Source organism: Sorex araneus, chromosome 6 (assembly GCF_027595985.1).
Source record: "Sorex araneus isolate mSorAra2 chromosome 6, mSorAra2.pri, whole genome shotgun sequence".
Taxonomy (NCBI): Eukaryota; Metazoa; Chordata; class Mammalia; order Eulipotyphla; family Soricidae; genus Sorex; species Sorex araneus.
In genome coordinates, this window is record NC_073307.1 from 70,194,928 (window position 1) to 70,203,045 (window position 8,118).

The 8,118-nt window shown below is 39.4% G+C and overlaps 1 pseudogene; it reads right to left on the minus strand.

Moving 5' to 3' along the window:
- Window positions 1-6,612: 6,612 nt before the first annotated feature.
- LOC129406131 (U2 spliceosomal RNA) lies at window positions 6,613-6,755 on the minus strand (annotated as a pseudogene).
- Between the last annotated feature and the right edge of the window lie 1,363 nt (window positions 6,756-8,118).

An 8,118-nucleotide genomic window follows, 5' to 3' on the forward strand; every position in this document is an offset into this window, starting at 1 on the left:
GATGGGCCTGGCCAAAGTGCCTAATTCTTAACTATAAGTTAAGAGCTTGATCATAGACAAATGCTGTCATGATTCAAAAGTAATGATGAGAGTAGGACCCTGCTAGGGATAGGAAAGACTGTTCTGGCCTGAGCCCTGTAGTCTGAGATTGAGATGGCCCCTGGAGAGCAATTCTATAAGCTTTAATGCATCTCTTATTGTGTCCATACAAAATGATTAATATTATGAATTCTTATATGTTTGCTGGCTGAGGAGAAGAGAAACACATTCATGGGACTCCGCCCTTGGGTGGATCCTCCTGCTGAAAGAGAATTAAGTCCTAGGAGAAGCATCCCCTGAGGGAAAGGAACCTTACCCTATTGCTGACCACACCAATGTGTATGCCCTAACCCCCTCATGCTGTGGGGATTTAACTAGGCTGTAAGAGTGGGTTGGGGGCCAGATCCACAGATCAAGAGAGAGACCGAGAGACCGAGCTTTAGTTTTTTACAGATGCTCATGAAAAACGAACTGGTCCCTGAAGCTCCATTTGCTCTCAATGGAACAACCATCTCCGAATGCAGCAGCTATGTGTACCTGGGTTGAGAAATCAACATGAGGAACGACTTGGCGCCAGAACTGCGCAGGAGGAAGAGAGCAGCGTGGAATGCCTTCAAGAGCATCGAAGAAGTGGCTAAGAGAATGAAGAACCTCCGACTTCGGGCACATCTTTTCTATTCCACCATTCTTCCTGCACTAACATATGCCTCAGAGACCTGGGCCCTATGCAAACAGGATAAGAACGCTATTCAGATATCCCAAAGAGGAATTGAAAGAGCTATGTTAGGAATATCACGTCTCACTCAAGTGAGAAAATGAATCCGGAGTTCTGACCTCCATTGACGGTCAAGAATCAGGGACGCTGTCTCATTTGCCAAGGCATCAAAAATCAGATGGGCCGGTCATGTAATGCGATTCAGAGACGACTGCTAGACTAGAGCTGTTACCGACTGGATTCCATGGGATGTCAGAAAACCTCATGGCCGCCCACCAACTAGATGGTCATATTTCTTCGTCAAATCCCTGAATGAACGATTTGAGGCTCCTCCTGTTCCTGAAGCGAGCAGATATCATTGGGCTGCACTGGCACGCGACAGGGACAAATGGAGACGTTACTGGCACCTGCTCGAGCAAATCGAAGATCAACCGGTCAACAAGTGATACAAGTGATATATTTGAGGATGTGTGTTGGGATATTCACCCCTATTCCATTGGTCTGTGGGTTTGCTTTTATCACAATACTATGCTGTCATAATTACCACTTCTTTGTAGTAAAATTTGAAGTTAGGGAAGGTTGTTGAACATTAACGCTAAGTGTTTCAGGCTTCATCAATGATTGCCCCCTTTCCTCCTGCCAGAGAAGCTTATAGTGCTCTTGCTACTGTCCCTAATTTAGTTTAAGTTTATCTTTAACCTTTCCATTGTATTTTACCTCTCATTATCACAGTTCCTCAAGTCAGTCTTGATTATTTATAAGCCAAAACTTTCTGGTAATTATATGCATTGTACTTGAAGTGCTATGTTTTGGTACCTGCTTTTCTATTTCCTCTATGGCCTTTTTATATTTTATTATATGATATGTAATGTTTATATTATATAAAACATAAAATATCAATGTTCTTTGGTTAAACACAAAAAAAACCATTAATGCTATGCTCCTAATATTTGGGATTGATTGACTCTTAAATATAACTACTCCTGAGCATAATTACTTGGTCATAATTACTCGACTCAGGCTTCAATTGCTATAGTTTCTAACATCCCAAATGGGAATGATGAAATCATGCAATTTTCTGCAACATAGATGGAACTAGAAGATGTCATGTTAAAAGAAGTAAACCAGAAGAACAAGGATAAATAGAGGGTGAGAGCATTTATGTGTGGTATTTTGTTGGATATTAACCCTAAGTATTTTTTGCTTCATCAGAGAACTGCCCCTTATCTTCCTCCCAGAGAAACTTACTGTGCTCCTGCTAGTATTCCTAATTTAGTTAAAGTTTATCTTTAACTTTTCCTTTGTGTTTTACCTTTCATTGTCATAGTTCCCCAAGTCAGTCTTGGTTACTTACAAGCCAACACTTTCTGGTAATTCTGGATTTTGTATTTTTGTTTATAATTTTTTAAAATTTTATAAAGTATTTCACAATATTTCATTATATTTAATATTATAACACCAATCCCACCACCATTACATCTTCCCACCACCATTTTCAGATGTTTCCATCCTAAACCCCAGCCCCTGTCCCAAAGCAGAACCTAAATAATTTATTTTGTATTGTTTCTTATGAAAAACCGCTGAAAATGCTACAAAGAAATTCCCTTAGAGGAAAGAGTGTGAAGATTGTTGTATTTCATCCAGGGGTCATTAAGTCCTTCTATAAGAGATCATTAACATATTGTTAAAGGTTGAAACTTGTGTGCTTTTATATATATATGTATATATATGCATGTGTGTATATATATGTATATATGCATTATATATGTCTGTAAAAAATTATTTCCCTCTAAGATTATTCCTCTTACTTTAAACCTCATAAAATGTGGTGAGGTACTCTTGAAACATGGGTGGTGTGAAGAACAAGTTGTTGCAGCCGTGTCCAAAAATAGGTTCACTCATGGATGTGACTCAGCCCGAGAGTGTGGAGAGTGGCCATGAGCATGGCGGTGGTTGAGTTCTGGAGGTTTTCAGTTTCTGGGGCTGGGTCCCTTGGGGAGGGGATGGGTCTCATTCGCACCCACAGGGTGCCCCGAATGAAACAGCCTGACACGGGGTCTTATGGCATGGTTATGGCATGTGTCATGTGACTCTTGGACTTTGTATTTGTAGTGAATTACTTGCTTTTCTATTTCCCCTATAGCCTTTTCATATTTTACTATAGAGCAATGTTCTTTGCTTAAACACAGAAAGACCTTGGTGCTATGGTCCTATTATTTGGGAGCTTATTGACTCTGAAATAGATCTACTTTTGGGCATCTGTCATAATGACTTGACTCAGGCTTTAGTTGCTGTAGTTTCTAACACCCCAAAAGGGAAATCCAGATGTGGGACTGGGATGGACCCGGGGAGAGTGGCACAGCTACCATAGAACAATCTAGAAAGCATAAATACATAGTCTGACGCAAGCTATTATGACTTAAGAGACAGAACCCCTATGGGGAAGGTCAAGCTAAACTGGCATGAGGATTTAGTCTGGAATTTATGGTAAAAGCCTTGCTTGCTCTCCAGAGCCCAGAGAACTAAGTGTTGGGATCTTAGTCTCTTACTGTGTTCATCCAAACAGTCGCAAGTATTGATAACATACAACTAGAAGGAAAGAGAAAAGCAATGTAGATATCCCTGGGAGACAGAGTGTCTCCTTGAATTAATCTTCCCAAGAGAATTCCTCCTCCAAATGATTATCTATGTAAATGTTGAGTCACACCTATGTCCTTACCTCAACCCCCCTCACATGTTCTATAAGTATACCAGCAGCTCTGCATTAAATGGGCCATTTTCACCATCAGGCTGTGGTCCCCTGTCTCTCTGTCTCTCTGCTGGGAGGCCTGGGGAGGATAGAGGAAGTGGCTCTTGTCAGCAGCCCATGCCCCCCACATTTATTTTGTGAACTCATGGAAGGTGATGCCTCCTATCTTCTTTTTCCAAAGGATTGCTTTAGCTACTCATGTGGGTTTATTGTTCCAAATGAATTTCAGGAGTATTTTGTATATTTCTTTGAAAAATATCATGGGTATCCTTATAAAGCTTTAATGCTGTAATGATTTGGGGAGTATTGCTATTTTGACCATGTTAATTCTCCCAATCCATGAACAGGGGATGTGTCTCCATTTCCTTACATCTTTTATTTCATAAAGAAGAGTTTTGTAGTTTTTTTTGTACAGGTCCTTTTCCTCATTAGTTAAGCTAGTTCCAATGCAGTTGATTTTTGAGGCACGATTATGAACAGGTTTTTTCCCCTTAATATCACTTTCTTCTCTTTCATTATTTGTATATAGAAAAGCCATGGAATTTTGTGTATTGATTTTTAATCTGCCACCCTACTGTACAAATATATTGTTTCTAGAAGCTTTTTGCTAGAGACTTTAGGATTTTCGAAGTATAGTACATGTCTTTTTTTTGTGGGGGGTCACACCCAGAAATGCATAGGGGTTACTTCTTGCTCTGCATTCAGTAATTACTCCTGGTGGTGCTTGGGGGACCATATGGGATGCTGGGAATCTAACCTGGGTCAGTCATGTACAAGGCAAACACTCTACCTGTTGTGCTATCACTCCAGCCCCAGAGTCCAGCAGAGCCTTGGCAAGCTACCTGTGGAGTACTTGATATGCCAAAAACAGTAACAATGATGGTCCTCATTCCTCTGATCCTGAAAGAGCCCCCCGTATGCCATCGGGCTACACTAGCATGCGACAGAGACAAATGGAGACTTTGCTGGTGCCCGCTGGAGCAAATTGATGAACAACGGGATGACAGTGATACAGTGATACAGTACATGTCATCTGCAAACAGTGAGTTTGACTTCTTTCTATCCTATCTGGATGTCCTTAATGTCTTTCTTCCCTAACTTCCCTAACTTTCTTCCCTTATGGCAAGTCCTTCTAGTACTGTATTGAATAGAAGTGGTGAGAATGGGCATCCTTGTCTTGTCCTGATCTTAGAGGGAAGGCTTTTAGTCTTTCCCATTGCAGACTTGTGGTAGATGGCTTTGACTACATTGAGGACAGTACAATTCCTTCATTGCTCATTTTGCTGAGAATTTTCATCATAAACGGGTGCTAGAATTTGTCAAATGCTTCCTCTGCATCTATTAATATGATCATGTGGTTTTTATCTTTTATTGATATGATGAAATATATTGATTGACTTGTGAATGGTAACCCATTCTTGCATGACTGCAATAAATCCCACTTGGTCATGTTGTATGATCCTTTTGATGAAATGTTGGATTCTATTTGCTTTTATTTTGTTGAAAATCTTTTCATCTCTTCTTATGGATATCAGCCTGTAAGTTTCTTTTTGGGTTGTCTCTGTCTGCTTTTGGTATCAGGGTGATATGTGCCTCATAGAAACTGGGAGTGTTTCTGTTTCTTCGATTTCCTGGAAAAACTCGAAAGAGATGGGCAGTAGGTCCTCTTTAAAGGTTTGGATGAATTTACTAGTGAATCCACCTGGACCTGGGCTTTAGTTTCTGGGAATACTTCTGATTACCGTTTCAATTTCCATGATAGTGATGAATTTATTCAAATATATCAAATTTGTATTCCAAATCTTCTTAGTTCACCCTTGGGAGATTGTAGGAATCCAGGAATTTATCCATTTCTTCTAGGTTCTCTTGTCTCATGGCATAAGCTTCTCAAAGTAATTTCTGATAATTTTTTGAATTTCTTTGGTTTATGCTGTGATCCCCTTTTCATTTCGGATTTGTTTTATTAGGTTTCTCTCTCTCTCTCTCTCTCTCTCTCTCTCTCTCTTTGTGAATCTAGCTAGTTTTTTATCAACCTTGTTTATTTTTTCAAAGAAGCAGTTCTTGGTTTCATTGATCTTTTGGATTGTTTTTTGGGATTCTAGTTCGTTGATTTTTGCTCTAAGATTTCTTATTTCTTTTGTCCTGCCTGAATAGAAAGCACTTTCTACTAAAGTGCTTAATGATGACTAATTACCCTTCCCCTAGTGATGATAAAAGGCATTTTAGTCATTGCGTTGGTTGAGACTAATCAAGGTCACACAGCAAATCCTAGGTGATCCATTTTTCAGAACATAATCTGAACCATGTGTTTCGACTTAAGTCACTTTTGTACCTTTGCCATGAATATTGTAGATGGGAGAAAGCATGAAGGAAGTTACAGGGACCCATGTGTACTGAGTGGCATGAGAAAAAGGTCTCCTCAGGTGTTCTGTCCTTCACTCGAGGTTTCATCACGATTCTAGACCTTTGGTTCATTTCAAGGTCTGAGGTCCCCTAGGAAATGAGGCCATTTCTGGAACCAGTCAGAGGCAATAGTTATTTCAGGGTGAACTTGATGGGCCTTTGATCAGATTGCAGTATAAATGGTGAAGCTATACTAACTTTGGGACCAGAAGGTGTCCATCCAGTGAACACTAATGGCTAGATTCTTCAACTACAATCCTAACATACTCCTACAAAACTGCTGTGCCAGTAATAGGACTTGTTAATTAATTCAAGGCTTTAACCTGTTCATCAAAGAGAGCTTAATAAATACTGCCTTAGGAAAGTGTGCCTTTGTGCATCGGTTCCCTCATTTGCCAAGTAAATGTTTGTTTGCCTAGACAGTTGATAAGACTGTTCATCAAAATATAATTTCTACTTCCTAGGAGCTTGAGGCTAAAGGGAATCGGGGTAGAGTTAATAGCAGACATGAAAAATAGTATATATTTCTTCATCAAGAAAGTGACTTCTGGGGTGGAGCAATAGCACAGTGGGTAGGGCATTTGCCTTGCACGCGGCTGACCTGGGTTTGATTCCCAGCATCCCATATGGTCTCCCGAGCACTGCCCAGAGTAATTCCTGAGTACATGAGCCAGGAGTAACACCTGTGCATCGCCTGGTGTGAACCAAGGAGCCAAAAGAACAAAATTGAAAAGAAAGTGACTTCTGCTGTTGCTAAGTTCTCAAGGAAGTTTTTATGAGACAGCATTAACTCCATAGTATGATTCATATACACTACACTTGATCTTAGCCAAAAGGCCGAGAAGCGATAGTATGATTCATATATGTTAAGGCTTGTTCATTGCTCTTGAGTTCACTTGGTATTGCCCAGAAAATCGGGGTGAGAAAGAGTCTCTAAGTTGTGAGGGTAACATACATTGTACCACAGCATCACTTGAATCAAATATATAAGTCAGCTACTTCCTCTAAATAGTATTGCTTGAACCTGGCAAGCAATGAGAGCATCCTGCTTGCACGGCAGAGCCTGGCTAGCTCTTCATGACGTATTGGATATGCCAAATACAATAACAATGATGGGTCTCATTCCCCTTACCCTGAAAGAGCCTCCAATGGGGCACCGCTGGGAAGAACGAGTAAAAAGAGGCTGCTAAAATCTCAGGGCTATGAAGAATGGAGACGTTACTGGCACTTGCTCGAGCAAATTGATGATCAATGGGATGACAGTGACAGTAATACAGTGATTCTTCCTGCCTATTTTGCGTTTTTTTTTTGTTAGTCATCTTTCAAGCTGTGAAGAAATTTCCCTTACTGATAAACCCTTGCAGAACTGTAAACTTTCCTCTTAACACTACCTTAGCTGTGTCCCACAAGTTCTGGTAGCTCATGTCCTCATTTTCCTTTGTTTCCAGGAATCTTTTGATTTCTTCCTTGACCTTCTCTCTAATCTACTGGTTGTTCAGCATTGAGCTGTTTAATTTCCAGGTCTTTGATTTTATTTTCTGTTTTCATGTGTGACTAACTTCTGTTTTCAGTGCATCATGGTCTGAAAAGATAATTGATGCAATGTATATCTTCTTGATTTTATTAATGTATGTTTTGTGGCCCAGAATGTTGGTCTATCTTGAAAAATGTTCCATGTGCATTGGAGAAGAATGTGACTGTGAATGTGCAATGGAGAGAATTTAATTTAACTTATTATTTAAATTTACTAATAAATTTAATGGCAATCTCATAAATGAGATTAATTAATTAATTTAATTTGTTATATTTTATTAATTTAATTAATTTAATATTGTAATATGACAATATAATATATTTGTATGTATAAAATATATATATTCTGTTTCTTCCTTCAGGGCTAGCACTTCCTTGCTGAGTTTTAATCTCAATCTATTAAAAGGTGTTGGAGTCTCCAACTACCATCATGTTGCTACCATTGTCCTCCTTGAAGTCTACTAGTAGTTGTTTCAAGTATTTTGCTGGTCCTTCATTAGAAGCATATTCATTTAGGAGTATGAGTTCTTCCTGATGTTCTCTTCCATGATTATTAAGAAATGCCCTTTGCTGTACTTTCTATTCTTTTTCAGCCTGAAAACTATGTTGTCAGATACTAGTATGAACACCTTGGTTTTTTGAAGGAGTTGTTTGCTTGAAAATTTTTTTTTCCATCCTT